The 15,908-nt window shown below is 45.2% G+C and overlaps 2 protein-coding genes and 1 pseudogene across 10 annotated transcripts in view; 2 read left to right on the top strand and 1 right to left on the bottom strand.

The window, feature by feature from the left end:
- Positions 1–15,908, top strand: part of LOC139247122 (nuclear factor 7, ovary-like) — a 640,289-nt gene that overhangs the window by 26,857 nt on the left and 597,524 nt on the right. The window lies entirely within an intron of this gene.
- Positions 1–15,908, top strand: part of LOC139247112 (zinc finger protein 432-like) — a 521,915-nt pseudogene that overhangs the window by 45,692 nt on the left and 460,315 nt on the right.
- Positions 1–15,908, bottom strand: part of LOC139247117 (zinc finger protein 432-like) — a 420,986-nt gene that overhangs the window by 2,320 nt on the left and 402,758 nt on the right. For 6 of the 9 annotated variants that reach the window (XM_070871536.1, XM_070871531.1, XM_070871533.1 and 3 more), the window contains one exon: positions 2,712–2,898. The exons of the other annotated variants lie outside the window; for them this stretch is intronic. The gene's annotated coding sequence lies outside the window, so the exon portion shown is untranslated. The remainder of the gene's footprint in view (positions 1–2,711; positions 2,899–15,908) is intronic. 9 annotated transcript variants of the gene reach the window in all.

Raw genomic sequence — 15,908 nt, 5'->3', positions numbered from 1 at the left:
TTAAATGGAGAAAAATTTGCAGTACAGCGGGACCTGGGGAGTCCTGCTGCATGAAACACAAAAGGTAAGTATGCAGGTACAGCAAGTGAACAGGAAGGCCAATGGAATCTTGGCCTTTATTGCAAAGGAGATGTTGTATAAAAGCAGGGATGTCTTGCTACAGTTATACGGGGTATTGGTGAGGCCACACCTAGAATACTGCATACAGTTTTGGTTTCCATATCTAAGAAAGGATATACTTGCTTTGGAGGCAGTTCAGAGAAGGTTCACAAGGTTGATTCCGGAGATGAGGGGGTTGACTTATGAGGAAAGGTTGAGAAGGTTGGGCCTCTACTCATTGGAATTCAGACGAATGAGAGGTGATTTTATAGAAACGTATAAGATTATGAGGGAGCTTGACAAGGTGGATGCAGAGAGGGTGTTTCCACTGATAGGGGAGACTAGAACTAGAGGGCATAATCTTAGAGTAAGGGGCCGCCCATTTAAAACTGAGATGAGGAGGAATGTCGTCCCTCAAAGGGTTGTAAATCTGTGCAATTTGCTGCCTCAGAGAGCTGTGGAAGCTGGCTCATTGAATAAATTTAAGACAGAGATAGACAATTTCTTAATCGATAAGGGAATAAGGGGTTATGGGGAGCAGAGAGAGAAGTGGACCTGAGTCCATGATCGGCTCAACCATGATCGTATTAAATGGTGGAGCAGACTCGAGGGGCCGTATGACCTACTTCTTCTTATGTTCTTATGCAGACTCTGGCTGGGTTCAGTTGTACACTCACTGGTTCCCCTTCCTCCCCTCCCCTGATGGTGCTGACTCTGGCTGGGTTCAGTTCTACACTCACTGGTTCCCCTCCCTCTCCCTCCCCTGATGGTGGTGATTCTGGCTGGGTTCAGTTCTACACTCACTGGTTCCCCTCTCTCTCCTCCCCTGATGGTGCTGACTCTGGCTGGGTTCAGTTCTTCAATGAAATGTTCACCACTCTCTGCTCCCTTGATGGTGCTGACTCTGGCTGGGTCCAGTTCTTCAATCACACGTTTCCCACTCTCTGCTCCCCTGATGGTGCTGACTCTGGCTGGGTTCAGTTCTTCAATCACACGTTCCTTTCTCTCTCCGCCCCTGAAGGTTCTGACTCTGGCTGGGTTCAGTTCCACACTCACTGGTTCCTCACCTCTCCTGAAGATGCTGACTCTGGCTGGGTTCAGTTCTACACTCACTGGTTCCCCTCTCTCTCCTCCCCTGATGGTGCTGACTCTGACTGGGTTCAGTTCTACAATAACTGGTTTCCTCTCTCTCTCCTCCTCTGAAGTGCTGGCTATCTTAGATCTGGTCCTGTGTAATGAGATAGGATTAATAAACAATCTCCGAATAAAGGAGCCCCTTGGAATGAGTGATCATAGCGTGGTTGAATTTTAAATTCAGATGGAGAGCGAGAAATTTGGATCTCAAACCAGAGTTCTAAGCTTAAATGATGGAGACTACATAGGTATGAGGGCAGATTGGGCAAAAGTGGACTGGGAAAATAGATTAAAGTGTAGGATGGTTAAAGTGTAGGGCCAAATTACAGCAAAATTCTAAAGGGGCAAAGTGTGTTAAAAACACAAGCCTGAAGGCTCTGTGCCTCAATGCGAGGAGTATTCGGAATAAGGTGGACGAATTAACTGCACAGATAGCTGTTAACGGATATGATGTAATTGGCATCACGGAGACATGGCTCCAGGGGGACCAAGGCTTGGAACTCACCATCCAGGGGTATTCAACATTCAGGAAGGATAGACAGAATGGAAAAGGAGGTGGGGTGGCATTGCTGGTTAAAGAGGAAATTAATGCAATAGTAAGGAAGGACATTAGCTTGGATGATGTGGAATCAGTATGGATGGAGCTACGGAATATCAAAGGGCAGAAAACGCGAGTGGGAATTATGTACAGACCACCAAACAGTAGTAGTGAGGTTGGGGACAGCATCAATTAAGAAATTAGGGATGCGTGCAATAAAGGTACAACAGTTATCATGGGCGATTTTAATCTACATATTGATTGGGCTAACCAAACTGGTAGCAATGCTGTGGAGGAGGATGTCCTGGTGTGTATTAGAGATCGTTTTCTAGACCAATATGTCGAGGAACCAACTAGAGGGCTGGCCATCCTAGACTGGGTGATGTGTAATGAGAGAGGACTAATTAGCAATCTTGTTATGCGAGGCCCCTTAGGGATGAGTGACCATAATATGGTAGAATTCTTTATTAAGATGGAGAGTTACACATAATTAAGGTGAAGATAGGCACATTTTTGAGCGATAAGGGAGTAAAAGGTTATGGGGAGCGGACGGGGAATTGGAACCTAATCCATGATCGGATCAGCAATTATCTTATTGAATGGGGAGCAGGCTCAAGGGGCCAAATGGCCTACACCTGCTCCTATTTCTTATGTTCTCGACAGTTTCCCCTCCACTCCCAGTTTTCACCATCGATTCTGGCTGGGTTCAGTTCTACACTCACTGGTTCCCCTCCCCTGAAGGTGCTGACTCTGGCTCAGTTCAGTTCTACACTCACAGGTTCCCCTCCCCTGAAGGTACTGACTCTGGCTGGGTTCAGTTCCACACTCACTGGTTCCCCTCCCCTGTAGGTGCTGACTCTGGCTGGGTTCAGTTCCAGACACTGACATCATTCACATTGTTCCTGCACCAACATGGCCGCGCATGCGCTTTGCTACTCACTGAATATAGATGGCAGACCGTTGAACCTGACTTCCTGCACAAATATGTCCGCCGTTAGCCTGGGCCTGTGGCCGGGAGAAAGCCCCGAAGCTGCAACCGCCGATATTCCGGTTATTATTTCGGGCTTGCGGCGGGCACCGGTTGTTTATGAAGCCTCCCCGGCTCCCCGCTGGTTCATTACTCCGCTCTGTACCGATGAAAAGGACACTTCTGAGGAACCAACCCAAAACATACTGCCTCCGCCATTACCCGCACCACAAATGCTCCAAAGCCCCTCCCCCGCCCCCCCAGGACCCGCGCCTGCGCACTGAGCTCCTGTAGTCTGGGTGCAGCACATTCTTCCCCGCGGGGCATGCTGAGTACATAAGACCATGAGAAATAGGAGCAGGAGTGGGCCACCCGGACCCCTGGGCCTGCTCCCCATTCAATAAGATCATGGCTGATCTGATCATAGAGTCAGCTCCACTTCCCTGCCCGCTCCCCAGAGCCCTTTACTCCCTTATCGCTCAAAAATTTGTCCATCTCCGCCTTAAATATATTCAATGAACCAGCCTCCACTGCTCTCTAGGGCAGAGAATTCCACAGATTTACAACCCTCTGAGAAAAGAAATTCCTCCTCATCTCAGTTTTAAATGGGTTGAGGAGAAAGGCTACATTTGTGAATAGAACAGGATTTACTGTGATTTCACTGGGCACTGTACCATGTTCATTCTGGCAGCTCTTGTTCGTTTCTGATGAACTTAATAACCCCTATACCTGAGCTGGAATTTAAAACCCTGTCTAAATATTGAATAAATTATCTGTGTTTCAAACACAGTGTTTCGAATATTTGATTGCTCCGTGATCACAGGAGACCAAGTGATGTTCCATTTTAGTGCTTTTTCTTAATCTAACTTATATCACTTCTCACCTAGTTTGCCTTCTATCATATCAACCCCCAGACTTGTTCTGTTTAAGGTCCTACAAGACGAATTTGTGGAGCTAGGAGCTAAATTAAAAAGTAGGACATCAAAGGTATTAATCTCAGGATTGCTATCAATGCCACGTGCTAGTCAGAGTAGGAAGCACAGGATAGCTCAGATGAATACATGGCTTGAGCAGTGGTGCAGAAGGGAGGGATTCAAATTCCTGGGATATTGGAACCAGTTCTGGGGGAGGTGGGACCAGTACAATTGATCTGCACATGGGAGGGACCGGAACCAATGTCCTCGGGGGAGTGTTTGCTCATGCTGTTGGGGAGGGGTTAGACTAATATGGCAGGGGGATGGGAACCTATGCAGGGAGACAGAGGGAAGTAGAATGGGGGCAGAAGCAAACCCATTGTAAATGTCAACAATTGTAATTAAGTGCTGTTCACAGTGCAGTGTCATTTATTTAGAATTTTGTACATCAACAACAATACCAGGAATTAGTGAGTGTAGATGAACCAGAGTAGAATGCAGAAGTAGAAAGAAAAAAAGTAAAAGTGAGGGCAGAGAAACCCAAGACAAAAAGCAAAAAGGGCCACATTACAGCAAAATTCTAAAGGGGCAAAGTGTGTTAAATAGACAAACCTGAAGGCTCTGTGCCTCAATGCGAGGAGTATTCGTAATAAGCTGGAGGAATTAACTGCACAGATAGCTGTTAACGGATATGATGTAATTAGCATCACAGAGACATGGCTCCAGGGTGACCAAGGCTGGGAACTCAACATCCAGGGGTATTCAACATTCAGGAAGGATAGACAGAATGGAAAAGGAGGTGGGGTGGCGTTGCTGGTTAAAGAGGAAATTCGTGCAATAGTAAGGAAGGACATTAGCTTGGATGATGTGGAATCAGTATGGGTGGAGCTATGGAATACCAAAGGGCAGAAAACCCTAGTGGGAATTATGTACAAACCACCAAACAATAGTATTGAGGTTGGGGACAGCATCAAATAAGAAATTAGGGATGCGTGCAACAAAGATACAGCAGTTATCATGGGCGACTTTAATCTGCATATTGATTGGGCTAACCAAACTGGTAACAATGCGGTGGAAGAGGATTTCCTGGAGTCTTTTACGGATGGTTTTCGAGACCAATATGTCGAGGAACCAATTAGAGGGCTGTCCATCCTAGACTGGATGATGTGTAATAACAAAGGACTAATTAGCACTCTTATTTGCGAGGCCCTTTGAGGAAGAGTGACCATAATATGGTAGAATTCTTCATTAAGATGGAGAGTGACACTGTTAATTCAGAGACTAGGGTCCTGAACTTAGGAAAGGTAACTTCGATGGTATGAGACATGAATTGGCTAGAATAGACTGGTGAATGAGACTTAAAGGGTTGACGGTGGCTTGGCAATGGCAAACATTTAAAGATCACATGGATGAACTTCAACAATTGTACATCCCTGTCTGGAGTAAAAATAAAACGGGGAAAGTGGCTCAACCGTGGCTAACAAGGTAAATTAAGTATAGTGTTCAATCCAAGGAAGAGGCATATCAACTGGTCAGATAAAACAGCAAATCTGAGGACTGGGAGAATTTTATAATTCAGCAGAGGAGAACAAAGGGTTTAATTAGGAGGCGGAAAATAGAGTTTGAGAGGAAGCTTGCTGGGAACATAAAAACCGGCTGCAAAAGCTTCTATAGATATGTGAAGAGAAAAAGATTAGTGAAGACAAACGTAGGTCCCTTGCAGTCAGATTCAGGTGAATTTATAATGGGGAACAAAGAAATGGCAGACCAGTTGAACAAATACTTTGGTTCTGTCTTCACGAAGAAAGACACCAATAACCTTCCGGAAATATGAGTGGACCGAGGTTCTAGTGAGAAGGAGGAGCTGAAGGAAATCCTTATTAGGCGGGAAATTGTGTTAGGGAAATTGATGGGATTGAAGGCCGATAAATTCCCGGGGCCTGATCGTCTGCATCCCAGAGTACTTAAGGAAATGGCCCTAGAAATAGTGGATGCATTGGTGATCATTTTCCAACCGTCTATCGACTCTAGATCAGTTCATATTGGCTGGAGGGTTGCTAATGTAACGGCACTTTTTTAAAAAGGAGGGAGAGAGAAAACGAGTAATTATAGATCAGTTAGCCTGACATCAGTAGTGGGAAAAATGTTGGAATCAATTATTAAAGATGAAATAACAGCGCATTTGGAAAGCAGTGACAGGATCAGTTCAAGTCAGCATGGATTTATGAAAGGGAAATCATGCTTGACAAATCTTCTAGAATTTTTTCAGGATAGTGGATGCGGTGTATTTGGACTTTCAAAAGGCTTTTGACAAGGTCCCACACAAGAGATTGGTTTGCAAAATCAAAGCACATGGTATTGGGGGTAATGTACTGACGTGGATAGAGAACTGGTTGGCAGACAGGAAGGAGAGAGTCGGGATAAACGGGTCCTTTTCAGAATGGCAGGCAGTGACTAGTGGAATGGTTCAGTGCTGGGACCCCAGCTATTTACAATATACATTAATGATTTATGTGAAGGAATTGAGTGTACTATCTCCAAGTTTGCAGATGACACTAAGCTGGGTGGCGGTGTGAGCTGTGAGGAGGACGTTAAGAGGCTGCAGGGTGACTTGGACAGGTTAGGTGAGTGGGCAAACTCATTGCAGATGCAGTATAATGTGGATAAATGTGAGCTTATCCACTTTGGTGGAAAAAATATGAAGGCAGAATATTATCTAAATGGCGGCAGATTAGGAAAGGGGAATTACAACGAGACCTGGGTATCATGGTACATCAGCCATTGAAAGTTGGCGTGCGGTACAGCAGATGGTGAAGAAGGCAAATGGTATGTGGGCGTTCATATCTAGCGGATTTGAGTACAGGAGCAGGGAGGTCTTACTGCAGTTGTACAGGGCCTTAGTGAGGCCTCACCTGGAATATTGTGTTCAGTTTTGGTTCCTAATCTGAGGAAGGACGTTCTTGCTATTGAGGGAGTGCAGCGAAGGTTCACCAGACTGATTCCCGGGATGGCAGGACTGACATATGAGGAGAGACTGGATCGACTGGGCCTTTATTCACTGGAGTTTAGAAGAAATTAAAAACCAATGCGTATAAGGTGGCCAAGGTTAGTGGGAAACTAGAAGATTGGGAAATTTTTAAACAACAGCAAAGAATGACTAAGAAAGCAATAAAGAAAGGAAAGATAGATTACGAAAGTAAACTTGCGCAAAACATAAAAACAGATAGTAAAAGCTTTTACCGATATATAAAACGGAAGAGAGTGACTAAAGTAAATGTTGGTCCCTTAGAAGATGAGAAGGGGGATTTAATAATGGGAAATGTGGAGATGGCTGAGAACTTAAACAATTATTTTGCTTCGGTCATCACAGTGGAAGACACAAAAACCATGCCAAAAATTGCTGGTCACAGGAATGTGGGAAGGGAGGACCTTGAGACAATCACTGTCGCTAGGGAGGTAGTGCTGGACAGGCTAATGGGACTCAAGGTAGACAAGTCCCCTGGTCCTGATGAAATGCATCCCAGGGTATTAAATGAGATGGCAGAAGTTATAGCAGATGCATTCGTTATAATCTACCAAAATTCTCTGGAGTCTGGGGTGGTACCAGCGGATTGGAAAGCAGCTAATGTAACGCCTCTGTTTAAAAAAGGGGGCAGACAAAAGGCTGGTTAGTTTAACATTTGTAGTGGGGAAAATGCTTGAAGCTATCATTAAGGAAGAAACAGCAGGACATCTAGATAGGAATAGTGCAATCAAGCAGACGCAACATGGATTCATGAAGGAGAAATCATGTTTAACTAATTTACTGGAATTCTTTGAGGATATAATGAGCATGGTGGATAGAGGTGTACCGATGGATGTGATGTATTTAGATTTCCAAAAGGTATTCGATAAGGTGCCACACAAAAGGTTACTGCTGAAGATAAAGGTACGTGGAATCAGAGGAAATGCATTAGCATGGATAGAGAATTGGCTGGCTAACAGAAAACAGAGAGTCGGGATAAATGGGTCCTTTTCGGGTTGGAAATCAGTGGTTAGTGGTGTGCCACAGGGATCGGTGCTGGGACCACAACTGCTTACAATATACATAATTGACCTGGAAGAGGGGACAGAATGTAGTGTAATAAAATTTGCAGATGACACAAAGATTAGTGGGAAAGCTGGTTGTGTGGAGGACACAGAGAGGCTGCAAAGAGATTTAGATAGGTTAAGCGAATGGGCTAAGGTTTGGCAGATGGAATACAATGTCGGAAAATGTGAGGTCATCCACCTTGGGGAAAAAAACCGTAAAAGCGAATATTATTTGAATGGGTAGAAATTACAACATGCTGCGGTGCAGAGGGACCTGGGGGTCCTTGTGCATGAACTCTTTTGGGGGAAACAAAAACATTAAATCGTGGCCCCCCGATCTGGGGGACGCACCAAACATTTACAAGGCCCTTTTTTTTTGTTTTTTGTATTTTTTTTGTTTGTTTTTTTTTAAAGTTTTTTTTTGGGCACTAAAATCATATTTTTTTCTCCAAGTGCCCCCTATAAAAGGGGAGGGGGACACTAAAAACACCGGCAATTAAAACAAATTAAACTTTAAAATATAAAATCAAATAAAAATTTGGTTGCCGGGCGTGATGATGCACTCCAGTCCCTCCAGTGCCCACCTCTCGCGGAAGGCCGCGAGCGTACCGGTGGACACCGCGTGCTCCATCTCCAAGGACACCCTGGCACGGATGTACGCGCAGAAGAGAGGCAGGCAGTCAGGTTGAACGACCCCCTCGACCGCCCGCTGCCTGGACCGGCTGATGGCACACTTGGCCGTGCTCAGGAGCAGTCCTACGAGGAGACCCTCGGACCTACCCGCTCCCCTCCGCACAGGGTGCCCAAAGATCAGGAGTGTGGGACTGAAGTGCAGCCAGAATTTCAGGAGCAGCCCCTTTAAATAATAAAACAGGGGCAATAATAAAACAGGGGCTCCTTGTGCATGAATCCCAAAAAAAAGTTAGTTTGCAGGTGCAGCAGGTAATCAGGAAGGCGAATGGAATGTTGGCCTTCATTGTGAGAGGGATGGAGTACAAAAGCAGGGAGGTCCTGCTGCAACTGTACAGGGTATTGGTGAGGCCGCACCTGGAGTACTGCGTGCAGTTTTGGTCACCTTACTTAAGGAAGGATATACTAGCATTTGAGGGGGTACAGAGATGATTCACTCGGCTGATTCCGGAGAGGAGGGGGTTACCTTATGATGATAGATTGAGTAGAGTGGGTCTTTACTCGTTGGAGTTCAGAAGGATGAGGGGTGATTTTATAGAAACATTTAAAAATAATGAAAGGGATAGACAAGATAGAGGCAGAGAGGTTGTTTCCACTGGTAGGGGAGACTAGAACTAGGGGGGCACAGCCTCAAAATACGAGGGAGCCAATTTAAAACCGAGTTGAGAAGGAATTTCTTCTCCCAGAAGGTTGTGAATCTGTGGGATTCCCTGCCCAAGGAAGCAGTTGAGGCTAGTTCATTGAATGTATTCAAATCACAGATAGATAGATTGTTAACCAATAAGGGAATTAAGGGTTTTGGGGAGGGGGCGGGTAAGTGGAGCTGAGTCCACGGCCAGATCAGCCATGATCTTTTTGAATCGCGGAGCAGGCTCGAGGGGCTAGATGGCCTACTCCTGTCCCTAATTCTTATGTTCTTATGTACGCTCGTTTGAGACACTACTTCCTCACCCTCAATCTGTATTACAAATTCAACCATACTGTGATCACTCATTCCGAAAGGATCTTTTACTTGGAGATCGTTTATTATTCCTGTCTCATTACACAGGAGCACATCCAAGATAGCTTGCTCCCTTGTAGGTTCTGTAACATACTGTTCTAAGAAACAATCCCGTATGCATTCTATGAATTCCTCCTCAAGGCTACCCTGTGCGATTTGATTTGACCAATCGATATGTAGGTTAAAATCCCCCATGATTACTGCCATTCCTTTTTCACATGCCTCGATTATTCCCTTGATTATTGTCCGCCCCAACGTGAAGTTATTATTTGGGGGCCTATAAACTTTTCCCCCTTATTATCTCTAATCTCCACCCACAATGATTCAACATTTTGTTCATTAGAGCCAATATCGTCTCTCACAACTGCCCTGATATTATCCTTTATTAACAGAGCTACCCCACCTCCTTTCCCTTCTTGTCTATCTTTCCGAATCGTCAGATACCCCTGTATGTTTAATTCTCAGTCTTGGCCACCCTGCAACCACTCTATCTAATCTGTCTGGATCCCTCATGATTTTGAACACCTCTATCAATTCTGCTCTCAACCTTCTCTGCTCAAAGAAGAACAACCCCAGCTTCTCCAGTCTATCCACGTAACTGAAGTCCCTCATCTCATGAATCATTCTTGTAAATCTTTTCTGCACCCTCTCTAAGGCCTTCACATCATAATGTGCGGTGACCAGAATTGGACACACTGCTCCAGTTGAGGCTGAACCAGTGTTTTACTAAGGTTCATCATAACCTCCTTGCTTTTGTCTGCCCAGGATCCTGTAAGTTTTTTAACTGCTTTCTCAACCTTTTCTGCCACCTTCAGCGATTTGTGCGCGTAAACCCACAGTTCTCACTGTTCATGCACCCCCTTTAGGATTGTACCCTTTAGTTTATATTGCCTCTCCTCATTTATTTATTTATGCTTCTCTAATTTTATTTCTTAACTCAAATTCACGGCCTTAATTTATTACTTCCTCTGCGCCCGTCAACTTAATCTGGCAGCATAATGTTGGCGAGTGTTAATTGATTGCCCTGGGAACCAACAGGAAGAGAGCTCAGAGATCGGTGGTGTTATGCTCATAATAAAGTAATTCAACTGAGTACTGTAGACAATGAGTAAGTGTGACCTTAGCTCCTTTATTCAGACTCCAGAGTGTTGGTACAGTGTGGGAGGCCAGCATATATACAGTGCTCCAAAGGGATGCTGGGATCCAACAGGTAAGCCCTCTGGTGGCAGTATTATACAGGTTGCCTGGGGTTGCATACATGACATCACTCCCTCCCAAAGTTAATAGTACTCTTATTTACAGGGTGAGACGATTTGGGGTTTTTCGCTCCCTTGTCGATAGACTCGGTAGAAATGCGGGTGTGAGTGAGTTGGTTGGTTCTTCGCTGGGCTGCTGGACAGCTGGACAGCTGGCCTTGCTGGGCTGCTGGGGATGGTGAGTTCAGTTTCGTGGTCAACCGTGATGTCGGTTGCCACTTGTGTGTATGTTGGAGGGTCGAAGTTGGAGTCCTCATCGGGTTGCTCGTGGCTGTTTGTGAATCACAGTTTGGTTTGATCCAAAGCCTTTTTGAATATTAGTCCATTGGCAAGTTTGACCTGAAACACCCTAATCTCTTCTTTGGCTATGACAGTGCCAGCAAGCCATTTGGGACCATATCCATAACTGAGTACAAATACAGGGTCATTGATTCAATATCACGTGACAAGTTTGCACGATCATGGTACATGTTTTATTGATGCCACCTGTCTTCGATGTGATCATGGAGATCAGGGTGGACAAGAGAGAGCCTTGTTTTGAGCGCCCTTTTCATGAGCAGCTCGGCTGGAGGAACCCCGGTGAGCGAGTGGGGTCTGGTGCAGTAGCTGAGCAGGACTCGGGTGAGGCGGGTTTGCAGGGAACCTTCCAACACGCATTTCAAGCTTTGCTTGATGGTCTGGACTGCACATTCTGCCTGACCATTGAATGTGGGCTTGAACGGGACAGATGTGATGTGCTTGATCCTATTGCGGGTCATGAATTCCTTGAATTCAGCACTGGTGAAGTATGGCCCATTGTCACTGACAAGGACATCGGGCAGGCCATGTGTGGCAAACATGGCTCGTAGGTTTTCGATGTGGCAGTGGGAACATGCTTACAGACATTATTACACATTCAATCCATTTTTAATAAGCATCCACAACAACCAAAAACAGGAATGGGCCGCAAAGTCAACGTGGATCCTCGACCACGGTTTGGAGTGCCATGATCACAAACTTAGCGGTGCCTCTCTGGGTGCATTACTCAGTTGAGAGCAACTGTTGCATTGGCGCATGCACAACTCTAAGTCTACCTTGATGCCGGGCCACCACACATGGGATCTGGCTATAGCTTTCATCATTATTATCCCTGGATGGGTACTGTGTAGGTCACGTATGAACATTTCCCTGACAGGGGGATGGGAACCTATGCACAGAGACAGAGGGAAATAAAATGGGGGCAGAAGCAAAAGATAGAAAGGAGAATAGTAAAAGTGGAGGGCAGAGAAACCCAAGGCAAAAATCAAAAAAGGCCATATTACAGCAAAATTCTAAAGGGGCAAAGAGTGTTAAAAAGACAAGCCTGAAGGCTCTGTGCCTCAATACGAGGAGTATTCGTAATAAGGTGGATGAATTAACTGCGCAGGCAGCTATTAAAGATTATGATATAATTGGGATTACGGAGACATAGCTCCAGGGTGACCGAGGCAGGGAACTCAACATCCAGGGATATTCAACATTCAGGAAGGATAGACAGAAAGGAAAAGGAGGTGGGGTAGCGTTGTTAGTTAAAGAGGAAATTAACGCAACAGTAAGAAAGGACATTAGCTTGGATGATGTGGAATCTGTATGGGTAGAGCTGCGGAATATCAAAGGGCAGAAAACGCTAGTGGGAGTTGTGTACAGACCACCAAACAATAGTAGTGAGGTTCGGAATGGCATCAAGCAAGAAATTAGCGATATAGCAGTTATCATGGGCGACTTTAATCTACATCTAGATTGGGTTAACCAAGGTGGTAGCAATGCGGTGGAGCAGGATTTCCTGGAGTGTATGAGGGATGGCTTTCTAGTTCAATATGTCGAGGAACCAACTAGAGAGCTGGCCATACTAGACTGGGTGTTGTGTAATGAGAGAGAATTAATTAGCAATCTTGTTGTGCGAGGCCCCCTGGGGAAGAGTGACCATAATATGGTAGAATTCTTTATTAAGATGGAGAGTGACAGGGTTAATTCAGAGACTAGTGTCCCGAACTTAAGGAAAGGTAACTTCAATGGTATGAGACGTGAATCGGCTAGGATAGACTGGAAAATAATACTTAAAGGGTTGACAGTGGATAGGCAATGGCAGACATTTATAGATTACATGGATGAATTTCAACAATTGTACTTCCCTGTCTGGAGTAAAAAATAAAAAGGGGAAGGTAGCTCAACCGTGGCTAACAAGGGAAATTAGGGACAATGTTAAATCCAAGGAAGAGGCATATAAATTGGCCAGAAAAAGCAGCAAATCTGAGGACTGGGAGAAATTTAGAATGCAGCAGAGGAGGTCAAAGGGTCTAATTAGGAGGGAAAATAAAGTATGAGAGGAAGCTTGCAGAGAACATTTAAACTGACTGCAAAAGCTTTTATAGATATGTGAAGAGAAAAAGATTAGTGAAGACCAACGTAGGTCCTTTGCAGACAGAATCTGGTGAATTTATATGGGAAACAAAGAAATGGCAGACCAATTGAACAAATACTTTGGTTCTGCCTTCACTAAGGAAGACACAAATAACCTTCCGGAAATACTAGGGATTCGAGGGTCTAGCAAAAAGGAGGAACTGAAGGAAATCCTTATTAGTCAGGAAATTGTGTTTGGGAAATTGATGGGATTGAAGGCCGATAAATCTCAAGGGGCTGATAGGCTGCATCCCAGAGTATTTAAGGCCTGAGAAATAGTGAATGCATTGGTGATCATTTCCCAACATTCTATTGTCTCTGGATCAGTTCCTATGGACTAGAGGGTAGCTAAGTAACACCACTTTTTAAAAAAGGAGGGAGAGAGAAAACAGGGAATTCTAGACTGGTTAGCCTTACATCGGTGGTGGGGAAAATGTTGGAATCAATTACTAAAGATGAAATAGCAGCGCGTTTGGAAAGCAGTGACAGGATCGGTCCAAGTCAGCATGGATTTATGAAAGGGAAATCATGCTTGACAAATCTTCTAGAATTTTTAGAGGATGTAACTAGTAGAGTGGACACAGTGGATGTGGTGTATGTGGACTTGCAAAAGGCTTTTGCCAAGGTCCCACACAAGAGATTAGTGTGCAAAATTAAAGCACATGGTATTGGGTTTAATGTATTGACGTGGATAGAGAACTGGTTGGCAGACAGGAAGCAGAGAGTCGGAATAAACGGGTCCTTTTCAGAATGGCAGGCAGTGACTAGTGGAGTGCCGCAGGGCTCAGTGCTGGAACCCCAGCTATTTACAATATACATCAATAATTTAGATGAGGGCATTGAGTATAATATCGCCAAGTTTGCAGATGACACTAAGCTGGGTGGCGGTGTGAGCTGTGAGGAGGATGCTAAGAAACTGCAGGGTGACTTGGACAGGTTAGGTGAGTGGGCAAATGCATGGGAGATGCAGTATAATGTGGATAAATGTGAGGTTATCCACTTTGGTGGCAAAAACAGGAAGGCAGAATATTATCTGAATGGTGACAGATTAGGAAAAGGGGAGGTGCAATGAGAAATGGGTGTCATGGTACATCAGTCATTGAAGTTTGGCATGCAGGTACAGCAGTTAGTGAAGGTGGCAAATGGCATGTTGGCCTTCATAGCTAGAGGATTTGAGTATAGGAGCAGGGAGGTCTTACTGCAGTTGTACAGGGCCTTGCTGACGCCACACCTGGAATATTGTGTTAGTTTTGGTCTCCAAATCTGAGGAAGGACGTTCTTGCTATTGAGGGAGTGCAGCGAAGGTTCACCAGACTGATTCCCGGGATGGCAGGACTGACATATCAAGAAAGACTGGATCAACTGGGCTTGTATCCACTGGAGTTTAGAAGAATGAGAGGGGGTCTCATGGAAACATATAAAATTCTGATGGGACTGGACAAGTTCGAGGCAGGAAGAATTTTCCCATTGCTGGGGAGTTCTAGAACCAGGGGTCACAGTCTAAGAATAAGGGGTAAGCCATTTAGGACCGAGCTGAGGAGAAACCTCTTCACTCAGAGAATTGTGAACCTGTGGAATTCTCTACCGCAGAAAGTTGTTGAGTCCAGTTCGTTAGATATATTCAAAAAGGAGTTAGATATGGTCCTTACGGCCAAAGGGATCAAGGGGTATGGAGAGAAAGCGGAAAGGGGTACTGAGGTTGAATGATTAGCCATGATCTTATTGAATGGCGGTGCAGGCTCGAAGGGCCATTTGGCCTGCTCTGCATCTAATTTCTATGTTTCTATGATTCTTGGGCAAAACCACGAGATTACCCCACAAAAGAAAGTGCACCTGTATGGACATTTCGTCTTTGCTCCATTGGAACTGCTTGATCTTTCATGCATTTCCGCTGGGACGCTGGACCAGCTCCCATGGAGGACGCAGTTTTTTTACAAGGGATAGTAAAGGATCCTGGCTGGTTTAGATCCTGATCTGGCAGGCTGGAACGGGTGCCTTTTCGTTTGCAAATGCATCCATCACCAAGAGCAAGTCTGCAGGCTGTGCCATTTCCACCGCGGTGGTGGGCAATGGTAGCCAACTGAGAGCATCAGTGCATTTCTCTGCCTGGTCTGTGGTGGATTACATAGTTGTATGCAGCCAGCATGAGCACCCATGTTTGGATGCGGGCAGAGGCATTGGTATTAATCCCTTTGCTCTCTGAGAATAGCGATATGAGCGGCTTATGATCAGTTTCCAGCTCAAACATGAGACCAAACATGAGATACTGGTGCATTTTTTTCACCCCGTAAACGCATGCCAGAGCTTCTTTTTCAATCATGCTATAGGCCCTTTTGGCCTTGGACAAGCTCCTGGACGCATAGGCGACTGGTAGCAATGTTCCCGATTTGTTAGCTTGTTGTAACACACACCGGATCCTGTATGAAGACACATCGCAAGCTAGCACTAAACGTTTACATGGGTTATACAAGACAAGCAGTTTGTTGGAACATAACAGATTTCTGGCTTTCTCAAAAGCAGCCACTTGTGATTTCCCCCATATCCAGTTGTCTCCCTTGCGTAACACATGTAGGGGTTCCAGCAAGGTGCGTAAACCGGGTAGGAAATTACCAAAATAGTTGAGGAGTCCCCAGAACGACCTCAGCTCTGTCACGTTCTGTGGTCTCGGCATGTTCTTGATGGCTCTTCTGTCTAGGTGTCGGTTGGTCTGATGCCGTCTGCCGCGGTTCTTCTCCCTAAGAACTCGACCTCTGGTGCCAGGAAAACACACTTTGCGCATTTCAACCTGAGTCCCTCGCGATCTAGCTGACTTAGAACCTCT

The sequence above is a fragment of the Pristiophorus japonicus genome, unplaced genomic scaffold (assembly GCF_044704955.1).
Source record: "Pristiophorus japonicus isolate sPriJap1 unplaced genomic scaffold, sPriJap1.hap1 HAP1_SCAFFOLD_258, whole genome shotgun sequence".
NCBI lineage: Eukaryota > Metazoa > Chordata > Chondrichthyes > Pristiophoridae > Pristiophorus > Pristiophorus japonicus.
Note: the sequence above shows the minus strand (reverse complement) of the source record. Positions and strands in the feature narration are given on the sequence as shown.